General features: G+C 42.9%; 1 protein-coding gene across 3 annotated transcripts in view; it reads left to right on the top strand.

Moving 5' to 3' along the window:
* Positions 1 to 24,354, top strand: part of CCSER1 (coiled-coil serine rich protein 1) — a 1,139,724-nt gene that overhangs the window by 60,753 nt on the left and 1,054,617 nt on the right. Inside the window, exon 1 of one of the 3 annotated variants that reach the window (XM_068232592.1) lies at positions 14,075 to 14,118. The exons of the other annotated variants lie outside the window; for them this stretch is intronic. The gene's annotated coding sequence lies outside the window, so the exon portion shown is untranslated. Of the gene's footprint in view, positions 1 to 14,074; positions 14,119 to 24,354 lie in introns of those variants that run through there. 3 annotated transcript variants of the gene reach the window in all.

Genomic DNA, 24,354 nt, shown 5'->3' with positions numbered 1-24,354 from the left:
GCCCGGTTCACATTAGCGGTGGCCGTCCGGAATCGCCGTGCCGGAGCCGGACCGCTTGCAGAACGGACGGAACGGACGCACGGCATAGCAATGAAAGCCTATGCGTCCGTTCACATGCGACCGTTCTGCCGGACCGGATCCGGACTCCGGCGTCCGTTCCAACATGCGCTATTTTTTGGTCCGGCTCCTCCGGCAGCCGTATCCGGGGCGGAGCCGGACTGCACCATCCGGCCAATACAAAGCTATGAGAACCGGAGAGCGCACAACACACTGGCTAAAAATCCGGATGTTCTACCCCACTTCCTATGCGTATTGAAGCGGCGATTTTGGATGGGGACACATGGGCAAGCATTTTGGAGTGGAGCAGCAGTGATTTTAAACGTGCTGGAGATGTTGGCAGTATGTCGGAGGTGGAGGTGAGTGCTAAACAGCGGAGGGCCTGATTCCACAGGTCCACCTTCTGCTGACCTCCCAGACCCCAACATTTTTATTCCTTTTCTACTATCTTTTGCCAAACGGATCCGGATCGCATCCTGATGAACACCTGATGCAAACTGACCGGATCCGGATCGGATCCGGATCAGAACCGTACGGTTCCGATCCGGATCCGGTCCGGATCCGGTCAGGTCATCCGGTCCGTTTGGCAGAGAACCGCAAGTGTGAACGGGGCCTAACTGCGTTCACTAGACATCAACACAATTTCTATCCGCTCCTCACGTGTTAATCTCGGCGACATGTCAACGGCTGTAAACAAAGAGAAACTTGTAAATAACACATGCAAGAATAAAAAACCAAGCACACCATTGTTTTTCTTGTGAAATTCCCAATATGTTTGATGTGTCACATGACCCTCTTCCTATTGAAAAAACTAAAGTTTGATTCAAAATGGCCGATTTCAAAATGGCCACCATGGTCACCACCCATCTAGAAAAGTTTCCCCCCTCACATATACTAATGTGCCGCAGACAGGAAGTTAATGTCACCAACCGTTCCCATTTTGTTAAGGTGTATCCATTTAAATGGCCCAGCCTGTATAAGTGTATAGTGCTACGGGAAAGATAACATACATACTGTATCTAAACTTGAGCATTCAACAGGTCAAAATAAAAAGAGATCTAGTAGTAAAAAGAAAATGTAAAAACTTTTGCACGCATTTGTGGGAGAAAGCTTTAGCTTTTTGTCCTAAGTTTTCTCTCAGGAGATACCGTAATTCATATTCTGTTTAAAACAACTTTTCAACACCTTGCAATTGAAAAAGTACCAGAAAGTAGGTGAAAAATTATCATTATTAGTAGATCAAAATGATTCTGATTATTGTCTCTATAGGCTACGGAGGCCCTTTTGTAATCAGTCACAAATCTCCCATTGTATGCTGGGAGTTGTAGGCATATTCTCTGACATCAGTTTAAAGTGAACACATTCCAAAAATGCATAGTGACACATGCAGGCTCAACTTGACATGTATCGAGAAAGAAAAGAGGCAGAGAGGGCTGGGCAAATCTGAATCATTATTCTAAAAAGGATGCAAAGTCTAATTCTTGATTTAAACCAACGGGGGTCAGCGTTTTTAACTTAAAAATCCACCGACTTTCAGCCTGTAGCAAAAGTTTTTTCACATTGCCACCTCTCCGTGGACGATATTGTTTATATATATAGCTTTCATCATTAACGATTTTGGATTTGCATTGTGACATTGGGCAAAGTGAACAGCCACAGGATTATCTTTGTCTTCATCCTCGATATTACAGACATGTTCATGTTTTTCCAATATATCTTAATCTGCATGGACAGCTCAACATATATCCATATACAGTATAATCTGTATTGCATGTCATAAAGTTTTAAATATTATATCTCTTGAGATGTCTGCTGTTCCAAAACTCATCTGTCTGCTCCACATGTACACATATTGAGCAGCGTCCACATCTATGCATTCCCAATGGCATGGCTCTCATAGACAACCAATTAACCTCCTGCCGCCCGCGTCACGCCAGTAGGCGTGGCCGCGGCGGCAGCCCCAGGACCGCCTAACGCCTGGGGCTCTGTTTAGCATGAGATCGCGCGCATGGTGCGCGCGCATCTCATGCTCGGAGGGCGGAGCTCCGCCCCGCCTTCAGTCTCCAAGCGGCTATTGCCGCTCGAGAGACTGTTAGACGGCGATCACGCCGTCTATTTACTTGGTGCAGCGCTGCGATGAGCAGCAGCGCTGCACCGGGGACAGCCATGTGACACGGCTGTCCCCATGGGGGACAAGAGAGCGATCGGCTCTCATAGGCAGAAGCCTATGACAGCCGATCGCCATAATTGGCCGGCTGTGGGGAGGGAGGGAGGGAAGGAATAAATTTAAAGGAACAGGGGATTTTAGAAAAAAAAACCTAACAATAATATTTATTAAAAAAAAAATAAACATATGGGGAGCGATCAGACCCCACCAACAGAGAGCTCTGTTGGTGGGGAGAAAAGGGGGGGGGGGGATCACTTGTGTGCTGAGTTGTGCGGCCCTGCAGCTTGGCCTTAAAGCTGCAGTGGCCAATTTAGCTAAAAATGGCCTGGTCACTAGGGGGGTTTAGCCCTGCAGTCCTCAAGTGGTTAAGATTGGAAGGAGGGGGTTTCTTCTCTGCCCCATAATCGGCTTTTACTAAATAGTCCCCCAGATTTCTTGCTCTACGTGCAGTTAACAGAGGGCAAGGACCTACAATTTGTGCTATTTTTGGATCTGATAAAAGGATATTTCAACGTTTTTCAAGAATCCCCTCTGCCTGAATCTCTTTGTCAAATCTTGTGCTAGATGCGTGTAGTAATGTGTTGCCAGCTGTTTCCTTGCGGTAGGTAGAATTACATAAAGATCCCCCTCCCTTCTAATTCTTAGATCTAAAAACGTAATTTCGTTCAGATCATGTGTATAAGTGAGTCAGATTTTTCTATTGTTATCATTCAACTCACCTAGAAAGGTCAGGAGGGAAACCCCGTCCACCCCTCCAGACCAGGAGGACCTACACTATTTTACCTTATTAAATGAAATGTTTACCATATATACTTGCCTATAAGCTGACCCGCGTATAAGCTGAGGTACCCACTTTCCCATTAGAAACCAGGAAAAAGTGATTGAGTCTCATATAAGCCCCTCCCCAGTATAGCCCACTCAACAGTAGCCAGATGTGCCCCCAATACAAGTCATCCCTTCTCCTCATACCCAGATGTGCCACAAAGATGATACAGCTTTGTCTCAGGACGCCACTACATGGCATCATAGATATGAGACACAGTGATTGCCACACAGGAAGAATCCCCGATCACTGCACCGCTGACAGGTTGCTTGCATGCTCCGCTCCGCAAGCCAGGGGACACAGGTAGTCTTGGGCAGTGCACTCTGCACAACATATTGCAGGGGATGAGGACATGGACACAGCAAGGAGCCAGCTGGCAAGTGCATCACTACTAGTGCACTATCCTTACACTGCTCTGCCAGTAACAAAACCTGCTCCACCGTCTGTTTTGCTCCACTGACTCGCATATAAACTGAGGGGGTAAATTTTCAGCACATTTTTTGTGCTGGAAAATTAGGCTTATATGCGAGTATATACAGTAATTTTATGCAGTCCATTAAATATCTTAACAGAGTACACTGCAACACCAGTCCCACAAGCCCAATGCAAAGAGCCTTATCCAAGCCATTAACACTATTGAACGACAAAACCATGTATAATAGCAGTCTGCATGTTAAAATATAAGGCCCTATAAAATGAATAGGCGTGACTTACAGTGGCATAATGGACTGACGGACATATTCCGTAGTCCATGGGGTGGCATCATCTATCTCTGGTGAGTGAAGGCCTCAAAGCTGGCTGGTTTTCTGCAGATGAGAAAGATGACTCACCAATCCATCATTCTGCAAAATATTTCATTGAGGATTTACAACTCAGGAATAAGCCAAGAGCCTATTACTCACTTTACATGAAGACAATCTTACATTAAAGTATAGAATAATAAATTGCTGTATAAAACTTCAATCCAGTTATAGTAATGCATTGTGCACCACCTACTGAGCAAAATACAGTCTTCTATTTGACTCTAAACATCAGGGTAGACCAGTGTTATATGCAGAAAGGTCTCATTACTTATTCTGCTTGTTATCGAGCTCTCTCTTCATTGTATCATGCTTCTGCTACATGCTGGATTATTAAGCATCACTATGCTGAAATGCAGAGATCACATACACCCTTTTTATCTTTTCAGCACTTCTACCATTTGTTTTTTGTCCTTGATCAAAATAAACAGCAGGGAAGATAAAACAATTGCAGAGAAAGGAAAGATATAGTTCAGTGTTAAAGGGCGTGCTGCATTTATTTTATTTTTAATGTTCATATTCAGTTCAAAAATTGATATTTTAAAAGTATTATTAAGTAAATATAAATATTGCTTAGAAATACATAAAAAGCGGACCTCAGGTGTAAAAATAAAACCCACACTTTGAGCACAGGCAGCAGACGTTATAAAACAGTGGCAACAAGAAAACGGACCACTTCTTACATAAAATTCAGGTTTTGTTGGTTAGCTATGCCCCCTTTCTGAAAACTGCCATGCAAAGACTGTTAAGAAATTGTGCTTGATTAACTAAACCGTGGTAACTCGTTTTCACGCGCAATTGCAAATTTGCGATTGCGTGCGAAAATTTGCGATTGCGCATGAAACTGCTAGCGCCGCTGTGGTATGAGTTATCACGGTTTAGTGAGTCAAGCCCCTTGTGTCATCTGTGGGTGGGAGGGGCCTCATAACGTGGCCTGAGGGGTACTCTGCTTCTACCTGTGCAATGGCCTGAGGGGTACTCTGCTTCTTCCTGTGCAATGGCCTGAGGGGTACCTGTGCAATGGCCTGAGGGGTACTCTGCTTCTACCTGTGCTTTGGCCTGAGGGGTACTCTGCTTCTTCCTGTGCAATGGCCTGAGGGGTACCTGTGCAATGGCTGAGGGGTACCTGTGCAATGGCCTGAGGGTACTCTGCTTCTACCTGTGCTTTGGCCTGAGGGGTACTCTGCTTCTATCTGTGCCACTGAGCCAGCCTGACTAAGAGAGGAGAAGTGAAGAGTGAAGTAGTGCAGTCCAGCCACAATATGTAGCAATGCAAAGCTGCCACAGTGCCTCCCTGCTGCTTAATGAAGTCAGCAGTTGCTGCATTGGGTGAAAAAAAAAGAGGAGTAACAGTCATAGTTTGAATCATTAAGACTCTTTTTCTTTGTGGAATTTATAGCGGAGGTCCACTTTAAGGCTACTTTCACACCAAGGCGTTGCGTTTTAGGGGACGCTAAGGTCGCATAACGTGCCCCTAACGCAACCCGTGGTGGTGTTGAAGTTGGACGTCAGATTGAGCCGCATTATGCGGCTCTCAAAGCAGCCCCTCCAGGATAGTGATGAGAAGTCCGGATCTTTTTAAGGATTCGGATCATTCGAATCGGATCATTGAAAAGATCCGGATTTTTAAACCGAATCATTTGAATCATTTTACTAGAGAAGTAGACTGGGGGTAAAATGACTAGCAGGACAGGACTTTCCCTGCACTGTACATTCTGTATGTTCCTGTTTCTTCCAGACAGACATCCACTGTGAACCAAATCTTTCATTGTGATGATCCGAATGATTCGACTCACAAAAAATATCCGGATCAAATGATTGAATTCATGATCTGGACAACACTACGAGTCCCACCACGAGTCACCACAGTGCAGTGAATATTAATTAGCCATGTGGCTAGTCACTGAGCATGTGCAAACAATCTAACGCAGCTCTATAGGGGTATAACGTACAGCATGCTGCACTTTCATTTAACGTGCAGCGTTATACCCTAACGCACATTGATTTTACAGTCCTGTGAGTTAGGCTGCGTTACTGGCTGCTGTAACGAGGGACTTTAACGTCCCACTGTGAAACCAGCCTAAGTTGTGCAAAATGCAGACAACAGGTGGAATGCCAGCAGAAACGGAAGATTCAAGCAGGCAATATACTTGTGGTTTCCTGCACTACGAGGAACGCACTCCCTCGGACATCCTATGCAATATTCTGACCTGTTCACATTGTCTGCATTTTAACCTGCGCTGTTAAAAAGCTTGTTGTTGTTTTCTTTACATGTGGCATTTGTTTTTCACACGGCAAGCTGCAGTGCTATGACCAATGTGAACCTCCCAATTTGAGGTTGCATTGGGTGCCTGTGCGACTGCGTTCTGCGTTGCAAGGGTGAGTGTATGCCTTCCCTCTAAGCACTAGTCCTTCTTCCCGTAATTTTCAATTTTATTAAAAGTTAATAAGCCGTGGTAAACTGCAAAAAAAAAAATCCCTAAGAGGTACATCTCTGAATCTGCAGGCTTTAATTAGCATATTCAATATTACAGTTCATAAAAATGCAAATAGAAAAATACTGAACAATTATGGTTTGTTGGGAAGGATTGCCAGGTAAAAGGATTGCAGCACAACTCAGGTTTGTAAAGTTGCATCTGAACAAACCACAACACTTTGGGAACTATTTATTTTGGACAGAAGAGACCAAAGTGTTTGGCCGTAATGCACAGCATCATATTTGGGGAAACCAAACATAGCATATCAGCCTAAACACCTCATATTAAATGTGGAGCAACATGGTGGTGGAGAAACCTGGGCATCCAAAAGTTATTGAATCAGTTATGAACTCCTTTGTGTGCCAAAGTGCAAATGTGACCCATCTGTGCACAAGCTAAACCTTGGCCAACATTGTAAAAGAAAGGAAAAAACACAGAGCCCCCAATAGTGTATTATTGATGATAAAGGAATGCCAAGGTAGCAGCAATTAGAAATATACTCACAAGTATGGGTTGCTGGGTAAGGCAACCACTTAAAGCACTTATGGGGATAGGCTAAAAAGTCGCTCTCTGTAGAAGGAAAGAAGGAATATTCACCCATCCACCAGGTGGATAACAATAAATGCAATGGAAACAGGCGCCAGCAGAGTAAAAATTTATCATAGGTAAAAACAGATAAAAGTTGGGGGGCAAGGGTGGACTTACCTCCCCAAAACCAAACACAGCCACTATGTATGGTTTAAATAAGATTTAATTCATACTCCATTTGTTCTGGAATACGAATTAAATCTTGTTTAAACCATACATAGTGGTTGTGTTTGGCTTTGGGGAGGTAAGTCCACCCTTGCCCCCCAACTTTTATCTGTTTTTACCTATGATCGATTTTTACTCTGCTTGGCCAAAATTGGGTCATGAATGAGTAAATTGCCCTATGCGCACAAATGCTCAACAGAATGGCTGAAAAAGAAGAGAATCAGGGGTGTTACCCATTCAAAGTCATGACCTCAACCTGATTGAAAGGCTGTGGTGTGATCTTATGAGAGCTGTGCATAAATGAATGTCCACACATCTGAATTAACTAAAGCAATATCATAAAGAAGCAATATTGTCAAGAAGAGTGTGACAAAATTCTTCCTCAACAATGTGAGAGACAGATAAGTCATGCAGAAAATAATGACTTCAGGTTATGGGTGCTAAGAGTGGTTCTATAAGCTATCAAATCACGGTGTATACTGAGTCTTTCACACGTAGTTTCCCCATTTTGTCTTAACTTTTATTAAATAACAATGCAGTGACCAGTGGAATCTGTTGTGTGTTGTTGTACACCTGAGGTTAGAGTTGAATAATTGCAGAACTCCTTAGGGATCAAATGATTTTTATTATGTCCTAATACACAAAACCTTGGGTCTGGGGTGTATTTTCTTCTCTTAACTCTAGTAACTGATGGTGTTTTAAGAAACTTTATTACTCTACCTGGCGACCTAAGCCCGTTTAAAAACGGCTCTAGGTCTTGCCCTCCTCTCTTGGCCCCGTCCTCCCCTGCAAGCCGCGCGTCAGTGTCTATGCGGCCCTGCTCATGCGCAGATTGAAAAAACACACACACGGGGACATGGGACGCAGAGACACTTAGGTTTTATTAGGTAGGATACCCATCACCATGGTGCCAAACTCATTAGTTTAGGTGGAAATTTTACATACATTAGCTGTGAATAAGGTGATTAGATAGAAACGTATTATCTTCTCACCCACCTGCAGGAAATCCAGGTAGGTGGTGACATGCGGCCAGGTTGTTGGTAACAGCCATAGTCAAACTAATGGGGATTGGTACTAAATCTAATACTGTAATCTGTCAGTGTGATCACTATATCTTCAGGCAAATGCAATTCCCTGTGCACATAAGGTTACCTATAATAAGTGACAAGAAAAAAAAAAAACCTGCTAACATTCAAATTAACAGGAAGAGAAAGAAACTGAGCCAATCAGCTCTGACAGCTAATCTCATCTGCATGGCGCCAAGCTCATTAGTTTAGGTGGAAATTTTACATAAAGTAGCTGTGAATAAGGTGATTAGATAGAAACGTATTATCTTCTCACCCACCTGCAGGAAATCCAGGTAGGTGGTGACATGCGGCCAGGTTGTTGGTAACAGCCATAGTCAAACTAATGGGGATTGGTACTAAATCTAATACTGTAATCTGTCAGTGTGATCACTATATCTTCAGGCAAATGCAATTCCTTCTGCACATAAGGTTACCTATAAAAAGTGACAAGAAAAAAAAAACCTGCTAACATTCAAATTAACAGGAAGAGAAAGAAACTGAGCCAATCAGCTCTGACAGCTGTTGATAAATGAGTTTGCACCTGATTAATTAACCAGCAGGCAATACTACTGCACCTGCGTAGATCGGGGCCGAGAACGGGAGCGTGGAGCAGTGTGGACTTGCTGCGAGGGACATACACACTTCTAAGGGCTGGAAGAAGCCCTAGGTAAGTAAATCTGAATACATTATTCTCACCTCACAACTCCTTTAACCACTCAATGACAACCAGACTTATAAAAACATCCTGGAGCCATTAAGAGGCTCTAGCAGGACGTTTTTATAAGTCAAACAATGGTGCTGCCGCTGCGCTTGCACGTGCGTTCCTGCACGCGTGCACGTGAGATTAGTGAGAAAGAGAAAAACACATAGAAAAAATAAACCTTTATTTCCAAATAATATATTGTCACCATACTTTGTACTGGGGACATAATTAAAATGTTGTGATAACCAGGACAAATAGGCAGATAAAATGTGTGGGTTTTATGTACAGTAGCAGTGTTTATATTAAAACTATAGCGGATGAAATTGGAGAAATATTTTTTTTCCTTGTTTTTCCCTTAAAATGCATAGAAAATAAAGTAATTACTGAAAACAAATATCAATCCCAAAAAGCCTAATTGGTGGTGAAAAAACAAGCTATAGATCATTTCATTGTGATTAATAGTGATTAAAGAGAGTCTGAAGCGAGAATAAATCTCGCTTCAGACCTCATAGTTAGCAGGGGCATGTGTGCCCCTGCTAAAACGCCGCTATCCCGCGGCTTAACGGGGGTCCCTTCACCCCCAAATCCCCTCCGTACAGCGGGGGAGCGCTTCCTGGTTGGGGCAGGGCTAACCGCCGCAGCCCTGCCCCACGCGCGTCTGTCAGACGCGTATCTCCGCCTCTCCCCCGCCCCTCTCAGTCTTCTTTCACTGAGAGGGGCGGGGGAGAGGCGGCGATGCGCGTCTGATAGACGCGACTGGAGGCAGGGCTGCAGCCGTTAGCCCTGCCTCCAGGAAGAGAAAATTGTACGACCAACTTGCGACCAAGTCTTGCGGGGGTGGGTTTGGGGGTGAAGGGACCCCGTTTAGCCGCGGGATAGCGGTGTTTTAGCAGGGGCACACATGCCCCTGCTAACTATGAGCTCTGAAGCGAGATTTATTCTCGCTTCAGTCTCTTTAAGCTATTGGCAAATGAAAGGGATGAGAACTGAAAGGTGAAAATTGCTCTCGTCCGTTACAGTAAAAACCCCTTTGGGGCGAAGTGGTTAAGCAAAGGGTTAAAGTATATCACTAAAGACTAAGGTGTTTTATAGCAGTTTTTACTGTGGTTTATTAAAATGCAGCACAGTGTGTCTGTGTTGAGGTACTGCCAATATAAATGGACTAGTGAGGGGTGTATAGTATAGTCTGCCTATATTTTCTTATTCTACTTTAGCTGCAATATGACTACTGGGCTGACAGGTTTTATTCCTTACTCAGCCTGCAAATATTTCTCTTATGCTTTGCTATGGCAGTACTGGATATATCAAGCTTAACATGGGGAATATTTATTAGGTTAATGTGGAAGATGTGATTATTATTTTTATGGCAGGTGTAACGTGGCATCTGCATATGCTGATCAAAGTAATTTATGTGCTTGATGCATCTTTTTAATACAGTAGCTGCTTGGACTATTTAAAGTATAGGGGATTGGAGCATATAAAATAATGCTGTATTGACTGAAGCATGTGCCCAACACTCTTCTATGTACAGTCTACTGTTAGGCCCGGTTCACATTAGCGTTCGCTATCCGGATTTTCCGGATCTGATCCGGACCGCATACTGTACAAACGGAACGAACGTTCCGCATAGCAATGTAAAGTCTATGCGGACGTTCACACGCGTCCGTTCCATACGTACCGGAGCCGAATCGGATCCGGACTCCGGACTCTTTTCCAACATGCGCTATTTTTTGGGTCCGGATCTCCGGCCCACGCACCCGGACCGGAGCCAGACCTGAGCCTGACAGCACCATCCGGAACACAGAAACCAATGGGGAACAGAAGGCACAGAACACACTGCCTACAAAAACCTGATGTTCTACCCCACTTCCTATGCGTATCCAAGCGGCCATTTCGGATGGGGACACATGGGCCAAGCATGTCTGGAGTGGAGCAGCAGTGACAGACGTGCTGGAGCTGTTTGGCAGAATGACGGAGGTGGAGGTGAGGCCTACAGCGGAGGAACCTGATTCTACAGGTGCACCTTCTGCTGACCCCAACATTTTTTTCTTAAAATTTCGCTATTTTTTGCCCACGGATCTGAATGGCAGCCTGATGCATGCCTGATGCAAACGGACCGGATCCGGATCGGAACCGTACGGTTCCGGTCCGGATCAGGTCCTGATCCGATCAGGATCCGGTCCGTTTGCATGGCAAAACGCAAGTGTGAACGGGGCCTTACTTCTAGTTTGTCCTCCTATTTTCACCACTGCTGCTGCTGCAACACTAGAGGTGCTTCCACAAAGAAGAGTACTCCAGCACCTGCCAGTCACCATCTTGTCCTCTCATTGGTGAAGATAGCGTTCATAAGTGCCTGAACAGCCCGCCACTCCCAGTTGTCCCCCAGCATGACACCCATGAGAACACTTGTGTGTATGCACATGTGTGTGTGGTGGATGGTAGCAGTTTGGTGACAGTCAGGCCCCTTACCCACACTTGCATTTTTTGCTGCTATTTGCTGCAATGTGATCCGGCGCTTAGTCAGGGATATCAGAAGTGCATAGACTGCACTGTCTAATGTCCCCATCCATGTGCTGCACTTCACAGCAGTATCGTAGCGCATGGTTGTGGACGAAAGTACGCAAATGCAGTGCGATTTCTATTTGTTCACATTAGGCAACACAGATGGCCGTGGGTTCAGAACGCAATGCACATGATCGCATGTAATTTGCATTGCCGTGCGCTTTGCTGTGGATCCTGCGCTGTATTTTGTCAAAAATGCATCACATCGTACTGCTGTACAGCGCATAAAGTCTGAACGTCAGACAGTGCAGTCTATGCAGAGCTGATATTCTTGCTTGTCACACACCATACATATGTATAGTCTGAAGGAGGCCCAACGGAATGGAATTGCAAGCACATTGCCAAAAAATTGCATCGGAACGGAGGTATAGTGCATTGCATCAGCACTTTTGTTTCCCTGTCGGGAAGGGGCCTAATAGACTGCATAGAAGTTAGCCTAATGTCCCTTCAACGTGAATAGGTGGCGTAAAAGCACACGTTATAGGAACACTATTGATTAACATGTTTTTTTTCAATTGAGATAGGAAATGTTTGGGAAGTGCTGCTAAGTACTGGTGTATACATTTGACTGCTTATCTATTTGATTACTGTTATCTAATTCCTTACACGTATTCCTTCACATATTTCTGATGGCAGGCTGCTGAAATTCTGACGGCAAACTCAGCCATGAGGGGAGGGGGGAAATTCCCTCACAGTGTATCTGTTAACCCTGTGTGTGCAGAGTGCTCAGTCAGAGACAGGCAGAGCTTTCTCACACAGAGAGCTGAGGAATTGTATCTTATGTGCAACATAAACATTTGTAATTGTGTGTGTGAACCCTGATACCTGACAGGCTTTTCATATAACTCTGCTTCAATATTACACTGTTCTTAGCCTGTCAGACTGCAGAGATTCATACCTTTGCAAATGAGACATTCCAAACGCAGCTAAAATCTACACACAATGAATTACAGCTTTTGCATCTAATATATAACATTTAAAGTAGCAAAATGTTTACACAGCTACTTAGACATTATTTGTACATTGTCATTTTCGAACACTTGGTTTCATAGGGTTCCTTTAAGGATGCTCATACTAAACTGATGTAATGGAATTTTGTAAACCCTAGCAAAAGTACTTGGAAATTGTTTATTTTTTCAAATGTGGCTTATTTATCTTTTCTGGATGTCATATGATGGCTCATGAAACCTTTGAAAATGCCCATACACTTTAAAATCTGGTGTGCTAGAGTCGGCTTCTGGCGTAATATGAAGAAATGGTTTTATTCACACTTGAACTATGCATGTCTAATTTAGAGACTTCAGTAAAATGTCAAATTTTAATGAAAAAATCCTTTGTGTAAACAGTGCTTGACATAAGCTCCCCAGATCTGGCCAGACACTTCTGCGTTGGGTTTGACATCATGACACAGGACCCCATAAAACAGTCCATTGGTGTGTGCAGCACAGCAGTACATTATGCCTCTGTTATCCCGGGAAGCTGGGTTAATCTCTGCTAAATCCCAAAGTAATTTAGGCTCTTACTGATGCTTCAGACATTTCCTTGGAAAGCATGACAAATGATCAGGATTTAGATAAACCTTGTCACTGTTATCTCATTTTGAAGTGCTTTTTTGCAAAATTTGATCTAATATGTAAATATTATTAGCAGATTTATTTTTCAAATGCTGAGAACGGCAGAGGGTCATAACATGCAGAAACATCACGCTAAGACGACATATTACATATCAGGGATTCTCTTTTCAGAATATGCCTCTCTCCATCGCATTCACAGTTTGTTTTACACAAAGAATTTTCAAAGGATTAATAAAGAAATGCCAGCGTAATGAAGAATGCTTGAATGAGTCAGCTCATTGCACAGGTATACACAGATATGCAAAAGCAATCATCTGAGATTGCTGTAGTCAACTGGATTGCATGTCAAATAAACTGGTCCAAGTAAGTGTTTGGTAGCCATACACTGTCCACTCCTTTGCTATTACCTGCACACTTTGCCAAGGTTACACTTTTGCAGCAGTGTAGCACTCTGAAAACTGCTACTTTAAAGAGGAACTGTAGTGGAAATGGCATTGTCATTAGTAGCCCTGTCGCTGTGTCCTCCAGTGCCCCTGAGTCCGTGCGTTGTGCCTGGCGCATATGCATGGCACACAGACGGACTTCAAACAGCAAGGAGGACGGGCACGGGGGTGGGGGGGGGGCAGGTGATGTTTGCAAGCGGGTTCATGCGCACATCAGTGCACACATGTGGCTCGCAAACGTGCATAGGTGTGGGTTGCTCCTGTGCGCATATTGCATGAGGGTAGAGACGTGGCCGAGGTCTAGCGCCCGTTTTTCAATAGGTGGGCCTTTCAACTAGTATTGCGTAAAATTGCTTATTGTTTGCAATATTCATTTATAGATTATTTAGTCAGTGTTTGACCATTGTAAAATCTTTCTTCTCCCTGATTTACATTCTGAAATGTATCATGACATCTGGTTCCGACATCTTTAGTTCGGCCAGGTGATCTGTGCAGAATGTTTGCTTCAGAGAATTTTATGCACAGAGGTAGATATTGCTTGCTTGGCAGTTGGAAAAATTGTTTTTTCCCACAATGCATCAGGCTTCACAAACAGCAAACTGTCAAGATCATGGTCATCACATCACACTGTGGGAGGGGTTTCACCACAATATCAGCCATACAGACCCCCCTGATGATCTAATTGAGAAGAGGTAAAGATTTCTTGTGGGGAAGGGGGTATCAGCTACTGATTGGAATGAAGTTCAATCCTGGGTTAAAGTTCCTATTTAATAGGTGGTGCCCAAAGTGATCACTTGGTGTTTATAGAGACTTTAAAGAGGAAGGCGAAAAAACCCTTACAAGGCAGGGGCTAATTGGACCATGCCTTGTAAGGGTTTTTTCGCCTTCCTCTGGGTCAACAGGGATATGTGAGGGAGCAGGCTGGTGTTGTACTTTATACTGGTTGAACTCGATGGACGTATGTCTTTTTTCAACCAAAATAACTATGTAACTATGTAACTATACCTTCACTTAAGTACAACAATCTATATGACATATGACATTGCTACACAATCAAAAGCCCAAAATGCCAATTGCAGGCAAAGATGACATACTGTAAATCTCTACCAAGCGGGGCCGGGCCGAGGCATAGGCTGGAGAGGCTCCAGCCTCAGGGCGCAGTGTAGGAGGGGGCGTACAATTCATTGAGTTGTCATTCCTAATTGTGTTTGAAGCACAAAGAAATAAGAAAAGGGGATACATGGCAGTGACTGCAAGCCAGATAACTAGAGATTAAGGTGTTGGGGAGGTTGGGGCCCTGGGGCACCTATTAATCTAATAGCAATCAGTGTGTGACAGCTGGGGTGGGAGGGATGGAGGGGCGCACTTTGGTGTCTCAGCCTTGGGTGCTGGAGGACCTTGTCCCGTCTCTGCTGCCAAGTGCCTAATATTATCAATTCATGGGCATTTACCCCCACGGCTTAATCTAAAACCTGCTTTATCAACTCAACACAAAGTATGCAAAACCCTAGGTGCTCTTATAGGAGGTTCAGGGGGTTCTTAAACTTGTCACTGTATACAACACAGCCCTGAGACTTGGTTTGCATTATGGTGTTCAGTGCCATGGACAGTGACAGTGCATACTCTTCACCATCCACAGTACACCCACGGAACCCATGTTCAGATATGTATGTTCTGTTGGGCATGTAATAATAGTATTGCTATTATGACATGTCTGACTTCTGTCCTGTATTCAGAAAAGTTGTGCAGAATGTGACTTTACATTCCGTTACTGCAACAAACACCAGATAGAAGAGCATCATAAGATCTGTTGATATTTCCATCATGGACTGTCTTTAGGCTCAAGTGTGAACTGGACCTTAGTTGCACTGACAGTGTGGTAAAGCTACCAAGTACACAGCCTTACCAGTAGTATGTCTTCAGGGCATATGATGGGAACGGTAGAAGGGCTGTCTATGCCCTCTACCGTTCTTGCGTGTCACACTATACGCGCTGCCGAAATGAGCACGGCAGCGGGTATAGTCTATACGAGGCCATATGCGTAGTAAAAAAAAAAAAATTTAACAAATATTTTGTCATCAGTACACTAATAGGAATATCAGCAGCCATCTACAGTATATGCCCGATCACAGGGTACTCACTAAGGCCAGTAGTTCTAGCAGCTATGCATGATTTGGAATTAACATGTTCAGCCCCATTCATTATCTATTACGTGTCTAAAAATGCATTAAATGGTTATTTTCAGATTTGTCATTGCTTTTATAGCTGAAGCACGTTTTATATTTTCTACTTTTGATTTTTAATTGTGTTTAAAAAGACATGTTAGCAGTGCTGCTTAACTAACCAGAACACACCCAATCCTGATGTTCAGTCAGCCTTTCATGAACTGTGCATTTCAAGTCAGAGGTGAGCTCATTAGCATACACACAATAACCGAAGCAAAAGCTATGATTAAGTCACCTACACAATGAGAGAGGACAAAAGACTGGCACTAGATGAACCAGAGGCAGGATGGCACCGGATCCGTACCAAGGCTAAAACGTGCTCTCAAGAACATACACGTGACATGATGAGAAGAGAAGATAGAGGCACTGTTGAAGCATAAAAGGTACCTTTAATCCACGGTGATGCAGACAACGGGGTACACAGTGGGGGTGAGGGGAAGTGCCTGACAGCTGTTTCGCTAAATAAGCTTCTTCAGAGGCAGGAAAGAACACTGTGTGTACCCCGTTGTCTGCATCACCGTGGATTAAAGGTACCTTTTATGCTTCAACAGTGCCTCTATCTTCTCTTCTCATCATTAAGTCACCTACAGCAGGCAGGGTGCAGGCATCTGTAAAGACGGCTGCTAATAAGGCCACACTTTCAGCAACGCTAATATTTATGTGGAGGAAGGTGAAATATAAAGTGTAAATTGAAAAATAAAGGAGGGTGACACCAAAAGGTTCTGACTAGTTATATTACTGATTACGGGGTTTAATAGCTGGACTGTGTTCATCAATATCTAACTGAACAATAGGGCACATTTATCAAGGTGCAATGTCTGCAGAACAAAAGGCATAGAGTTGCCCATAGAAACCCATCTTCTCTTTGCACTTGCTTAGATAAATCCGCCCTAATATATTTAAAAATTAGAGATGAAGGTGCATCCTATATCCTCTGGAGAAATAAGTCATCCATAATATTTTCTGCTTGTAGAGCCTTATATTTAGTGTTGGTTTTATATTAGCGGTGATTGAGCACTTTAATAGTGGAAACTGACTCAGGGCCTGGCACAACCATAGAGGCAACCTAGGTATTTGCCTAAGGGCCCCCTGAGTGCTTCCATCCCCTGTTTTGTTCTTTGAATGTATTCCTGTATTAAATACATTACAGCCTATGAGCCTATTAATTTACCGGTAGTTTATTTTAAAAAAAAAATTTAAGTAAAGCACCCAACATGCCACATTACTTTTCGTCTCGGATCTGTAGAGTTCCTTGTTCTGGATTTCCCACTGTTCTCTCTCTGGTCACCAGAGCTGTGTGTCCCAGCATGCCTCATTGGGCTTTCTGTTCTATTTGTATGCCTTACAAGTCACAGTGGAACCCCCCTGTATCTCACATGCCCCACTGACCACACTTGAGCTATTTCCCTACAAAGGGGTAGGTTAGACATCTGAAGAGAACATGTTACTTTTATCTATTCTAGCTGAAACCAGCAGGATAGAGGAGCGATTGGAATGCCTCTGAATAACTGCATACCTAGGAGAGATGTTGGCTGGGCTGGATTTTTTGAGTAAAAGTATTTTGAGATGAAAGCAACATATAGAGTGTTAGCTGTGCACATAACATGCACAGGAACAGGGCAGATACATCATTAGGAAAAACATCTATGCCTCTGGTCAGCTCTTTGAGTCTAAAACCTGCAAAGCTGATGTTCAAGTGCTTTTTGCAGCTTTGATATTGATATGAGGGAAAATGTCTATTGACTACCCAGCCTGACTATAATTGGGCAGATGTGGCACAGGCTACCTTCTTTGTCACATATAAACTGTGCTTCCTTTGTGAACCGCAGAACTTGTGCCTTTTCTTGATTTGTGTCAACGAGAAGCTTGATTCTGCATCAGCTGTGTCAGCCAGGCGCATCAATGAATTCTGCAGGGAAAATAGTTTTCTCCACAGCCAGCCTACTGTATGGATAATGGATGACATTTCAGGATGGTAAGGGGAAGGTCTATATGGAAATATGAGTCAAAATGTTTCCGACATTCATTGCAGTCGACCTGTACAAAAATTACTAGCATTGGAATTTAAAAACTAAAGACCAAAAAATAGAAAATTAGAACCCATGGTTTTTTACATTAGTGACTTTCTTTACAGAGCTTAGGACCACAAAAACCGTTCAGTTTCTGGAGCCTCCTCTAATGGCCATAAAGCCGAGCACTCATACCAAATTTCAGATCGGCTGCAGGATATCCGAGTACCGGGCTATCTCTGCCACTATCATGCACCAAAACTCAGGTCTACAGGTGGCGGAGATGTGACTGGCGCCCATGCTTTGCATAAAGCCTCAAACACTCGCTAGATGGAATGGCCATGAATAGTCCCCTCGGCTAAAGAGATAAGGTGTGCACAAGTGTACCACAAGGCCACATAGACACCGATGAACGAATACATTATTCTCTCCCTCAGCCCAGCTCATTGGAAGTCACTCCATTGTGAGCTGCCTCGTCATCCCTCTTCCTCTCTCATGTAAAATAGTATGCCATTCAGCTATACCCAAGTGACATATATGTATAGCGCTTCTTGCCTGCTGTGTCACTCTGAAAATCAAGTACAATCCTTACCGGGGACACTAATTGGACATATGTCTGCAACTTAAAGTGTACCTGTAACTGAAGGAAAATGTTACATAGTGCTGTCAGTAGGCAGAAGCCTCTGATTACTCCAGAGTCTTCCTCATGTTCTTCATTCCTCCTCTGCAGGCCAGGACCCTAGTCCTCTTCATGGCCACTCTTCCCTCCATGTCTTAGCATGGCCACACTGCACATGTGCATGTAAATCCTGAACTCTGTATAGAAATTTGCTAGTGAGGCAAAGAGGAAGCTTATCGCTGCTGACCCACTGTGCAGAGAGGGAATTGCAGCAGTGCTAGACTATTCAGATATAGCCCAATTAAGTGTTCTCTTAAAGGGGGTATTGGCTTGTTAATAAATCATGACAAAGTTTGCAGGATCAGTTACCATGTCCAGTGATTTTGGCCCTGGGGAAACTGAGTAAATCAGGCTCTTAAGCATGTCAAGGTGATTTGTTTTGGTCAACTGAGCACACAAGTGGTGCGTTTTGAATATCATTTCTAGTCATTCTCAATGGGAGGAGTGAAACACTATATACAGGGTCTGTTGTGTGAACTATACATGATGCATTTTGATGGTAGAATCATGTCTTTCATGTGCCTGGGGAGCAACACTCGTCCTCCAGCCTGATGTTATTGTGACTGACCATGACTGAACATATGCTCTTGCTCACAGTGCTCATGACTGGATTGCAATGCAAAGGCTGCTAGTTAAAGGGGAAATGTAGCATGTTTTCAGGAAACATGTATTTTAATTTATAATTTTGACACATGACTTACATTTTTACCTTTTCTACGCCACATCTCCATTATAATAAGGCTATATGCAGATGCAGTAATGCTGAAAATGGCATAATCCTCAGGCTCGGCCTGCTGTGGTCCCTTCTTAGAACTAAATATAAAACAAAACTGTCCATAGTAAAGCTGTGGTCACATAACAGAGGTGGAACGATTACTTACTACTGACTAGGGACACTAGGCTATCCAAAGATGAGAGGCTGTAGGGAGTGTAGGTGCAGAAGCATGCTTACCTTCTCAATGATAACATACTCATTTAAATATCCCTTTATTTATGACTCATATGACTTTACGGCTTGTTTCATTGAGCTTTAACTATAACAAAACAATAACATTTCTATAGCACTTTTCACTCATAGGACCTTAAACGCTTAGGGCCCTTTCACGCCAGAGGGATTTTTCGGCGTTTTAACGCCACGGCCGAAGTTGGTGTTTTGCTAGGTAAAAGAAAGTCCATAGACTTTCATTTTACCTTTCACATCTAACTCGGCGTTTTGGAGCGTTGCGTTTCAACGCTCCCAGGAGCTTTTTCAGGGCTGTTAACAGCCGAAGTTGGCTGTTGGCGTTTCAATGATAGTCAATGGAAAACGCCAACTTCAGCGTTTTCAAAGCCTTTTCAAAGCGTTTTACAGCTATCTTGTTCACTTATTTTTATAGAAGAAAAAAAAAAGGACGTTTTCATATGGGCTGTAAAACTCTTTCAAAAGGCTTTGAAAACGCTTTGAAAACGCTATGTATTGGCGTTAAGCAAAAGGCTGACTTTCAGCCTTTTCTACCGCAGCCTCTAGTGTGAAAGAGCCCTTAGGCTCTCTCAGATTCAGTAATTGGTAGTTGCACAAAGTATTAACACAACAAAAATTATATTTCTGCAAATGCCAAACTGAACAGGTGGGTTTTCAGTCTGGATTTAAACTTGTCCAGGGATGGAGCTGTCCTGATCTGCTAAGGTTTGAAAATTCAGGAGAAAAGTTAAGAGGATATGGACCATTCTATCTATCTATCTATCTATCTATCTATCTATCTATCTATCTATCTATCTCTCTCTCTCTCTCTCTCTCTCTCTCTCTCTCTCTCTCTCTCTCTCTCTATCTATCTATCTATCTATCTATATATCCCTATCTATCTATCTATCTATCTATCTATCTATCTATCTATCCTTCTGTCTGTCTACATACCTCACATGCCATGAAGAATTCCCGAGAAAAAGTCATATTTTTAAATTACAGCATTCCTTTAATCCATCACTAATCCTCTTCTGCCTCAGCATTTAGAGATAAGCATTGCAATGATTTAGGCAGGGGTCACACTTACCGGCTTTCGTACCTGTTTTCTGCACAGAAAAACTGACTTCAACTGAGAACTCATGTTAATCAATGAGCTAAGTCACACTTTAATGCAGATTTCGCATGCAGAAAAAAAACTGACATCTTGCGCAATTTGTCAGTTTTCTCTATAAATTACATTGGCCTCAATTCACTAAGATCATGCTGGAGATAATAAGGCAAGAGAAAACTTACCTCCACATAAGAGAGAGTTATCTTATCTCTTCATTCCTTAAGTTACCTCCTCTGTAGTTAAGTTACCTCCTCTGTAGTTATTTTACCTCCTCTGTAGTTAATTTACCTCCTCTGTAGTTATTTTCACATGCAGTTAATAAACAGCCTGTCTTTAACTCTGGAGTTATTTTAAGGATTGAAGAGTTAACTTAAAGACAAAAGAGTTAACTTTAGGTTTGCCTGAGGTAAAATGTTTCCTGAATACTACATGCCTTATCACCATGGTAACAACTCTAGAAGAGTTATTAAAGACAGGAGATAAGCTTAGTGAATTGAGGCCATTAGCTGTTGTAAGGTAGAGGTCACATTTGTCTTTCAGTTTTCTGAAAAGTGTAGAAACGGAAAGACAAGTGTGACCCCTGCCTTAGGGATTGTGTTATTTTCTTCCAACCCCTTTTCCCCATCTTCTTTCCCCTCCCCCTCCTCCCCCAACGCTCTACTTTCTCTTATCCTTCTCCCTTCCTAGCTAAATTTTCTTCCAAAGGAGGGACTGTCTAGCTAAAGATCTTTGGGGTAGATTTGCTAAATATCAGTAAATTTGGTGAGCACTCACCGGTACTTACGCCATTTGAGTAGCGTGTATTGCGCAAAAAGAGCAACCCGTAGTTCTCTGGTAATGTGTTCATTGCTTAGGTAATACATGTTATGCAAATAGTCTAATGTGCATTACTATGGAGACACACATGTTACTCAGGTACTATGGGTTGCACTAATTGGGCAATAGACACTCTCAAATGATGATAGTACCGATAAACTTGTGTGGCATGCCAAATTTACTGGCATTTAGTGAATCTACCCCTTATTTCTTAATCTGTAGCTAAGGTAACATGTATTGTGCTGCATGCTGAGTAACACAGAAGCGTGTTTCCTCTGCTTATAACAAAGGCCCTATATTAGCGCTGCTCTCTTGTTTGGAGAGCCAGGCAAATATTAGCTTCCGGGTGCAGCACTTCATTCCTAAACCACAAAAGGGAAACTAAGCACAGTATACAGCTCATACTTCCCTTTTTCTACTGAGCCATAGCAATCCACCAAAAAATTCACAGCTGTATTGTGTTCAATGTGACGTTTATGTTTCTGAGCATCTGTTACTTTGCCGCCACAGCAATATCCAAGTGTAAATAGCAGATGTGATCAGGCATAACATGATGTATTTTGGTATTTGCTAAGGTGCGGCATAGTTAAAGTGGACCTCTCACCAGAAGTTGGAACTGCTTATTTCATTTGCAGACAGCAACATAAGTTACCCAACTTTTATTCTGTTTTATTTTTCACTTTTCATGCTGATAAAAGTCACAATCTTCTGGTGGAGCTTCTGATCATGTGATTCTGCTGACCAGAAAGGACTTGCCAAGATGCATGCTGGGAGATTTACTTCGGCAGAGACAATGAAAAGCTGCAACTAGTGTAATGCATTTTGCTGACTACTCTCAACCCTAAACCACAGCAATAGAATGCAAGCATCTGTACAGAACTCTGCCTTAGGCCTGAAACATAAATCGAATTTAAACCGAAATCGCGATCACCAAGTTCACAATTTCGGAATCGTCAAAGCGGCGATTATCGTGATCACATCATTTTCACATGGGGGAAGTTAGAAGAAGCGACCTCAAACTTCCCCAAAGTCCCGGTGCGTGCGGCCCGCAGCGTTGGACATACCTTCTGCATGAGTCCAACACTGTCCGCCCTCTATCGCCGTCTGCCGCCTCTTCTGCTTGGCAAAACTCTGGGTTCCTGTATGTCACATGACATACAGGAAGTATTCCGTGCATTAGAGCCTGCAGGAAGCAAAGTGAATAGACGAGCATCGCTGGACTTGGGCTGGAAGCTAAGTCCAGTACTGATGCAGCTTGGGGGACAGAGGAGGCACAGAGCGATGCAGTGTGGGCACAGAGACCGAGCGGGCACAGAGGGAGACACAGAGGGGGCACAAAGAGAAACAGAGCGGACACAGACACAAAGGGGGCAAGAGAGAGCCTCGAGGAGGCAAAGAGGGCACAAAGAGAGACGGGGTACAGCGGGAACAAAGCTTGATTTGAAGGAAATTGTGAATCGAAACGCAAAATTCGAACAGAAATCGCTCAATTCAACTTTTTTTCTAAAATCGTTCAGGCCTACACTGCCCTAAAGAAACTCAGCCCCAATGGTGATTAGTTACAGATGAGGGGGGAATTAGAAAGGCTAAACTCTCTAAATACATACAGGTTGCACTTCTCTATGTTTTCCTTCTGCCCTGTTCAAGAGTTCAGGTCCACTTTAGTACTAGACTCTGCGGTTTGTTTGTTTGATTTTGTTTGGATTGGCTTCCAAATTAGGTTGAAACTGCTCTACTCCTTGTGATTGGATCATTTAAGTGAACATTTCTGATTTATCATGGAAAGAATTGCTAAAAAAAATCCTCTGTGTGTGGCACCTTTGTTTAGTGCAGTAGTGTAATCATTCAGAAATCTTCTCTGTGTACTCTTCCTTCCCTTCACTTCTTTCCCATCACTGGTTCATACATTGTTTCTGCCATTATGATGCCATTAGATTCGAATAAATGATACTCTGTTGATGAAAATCCTTGCATGCACCAAAAGAGTTAATGGAAGCCTGGAGTCATTATTGCCAAGCACTGTTTGTTCTGTTTGTTCTATTTTTTTTTTCATTTAGGAGTAAACTCACTAGCTGCTTCTTAATACAGCTACATTATCCATCCTTACAAATCACTGACATGACTGTAAACAAATAAATGTACTTATGATCATCACACATTAACAACCATTCATTTGTATGCAGAGATAAATATATACTCTTCACTAATGGTTAGGAGTTCAGAGGTGTACTGTGTGATTTAGGATAACTCAATAAGCGCTTGTTGTTCAGTAGATTTGTTCAGTTTTCTGCATTCCGAGGATCAAACACCAAAGTGGATTTGGTACACAGCATGGTAAATGGGTTTATTGACTGGTGTGCTGCTGAAGTGTCCTGACCTAACAAAGACAGGTAACCACACAAGGACAGAACTATGTTCATAGCTATGGATAGCACAGTGGTGTGGTGAATAGCATTCTTGCCTTGCAGTGATGGATCCCTGGGTTTCAATCCCAGCCAGGGCACTATCTGCACAGGGTTTGTATGTTTTTCCCAAGTCTGTGTGGGCTTCCTCCTGGCATTCTGGTTTTCTCCCACACATTACAGAAAGATGTATTGGCTTTCTTCTAAATTGGACCTAGCCTATGAGAGACTATGGTAGAGATTAGATTGAGAAGCGGGTATGACGACTATATACTCTGTAATGCACTGTGCAACATGTCAGTACTAAATAACTGAAGTGACAGGCAGCACATCTGTTAAACCATTCAACAAGGAACTCATATCTTATCAATTGAAAAGTGTTGAGACACGGAGACACTACAGTATGGAAATAGCTCGGTAGATAAATGTTATACAGATTTATGTAAAACCTCTTTAGTGTTTTATAATAGTCTTACCGCTTTATACAAATTTCAAAATCTGTTGTGATCTGATGACACCTTATGTATAAAGGATAATTAGCTACTGAAATGAGATTATCTAAACTAATCTAAAGTATACTGTAAACTAAATAGAAGTAATTACAGGAAGCCATAAATGTTACGCTTCCCTCTTGCATTTTTAACATTATTATAGCTCAACCAGTGCATACATGCTATGTTAATGCTTATTAGTCTTTAAATCATTGCACCCCTCAGCTTGTATTTGGTCTCCTAACTTTGGTT

The sequence above is a fragment of the Hyperolius riggenbachi genome, chromosome 1, assembly GCF_040937935.1.
Source record: "Hyperolius riggenbachi isolate aHypRig1 chromosome 1, aHypRig1.pri, whole genome shotgun sequence".
In the NCBI taxonomy this organism is placed as follows: Eukaryota; Metazoa; Chordata; class Amphibia; order Anura; family Hyperoliidae; genus Hyperolius; species Hyperolius riggenbachi.
The sequence above is the reverse complement of the archived record's forward strand: the minus strand, read 5'-3'. Positions and strand labels throughout refer to the sequence as shown.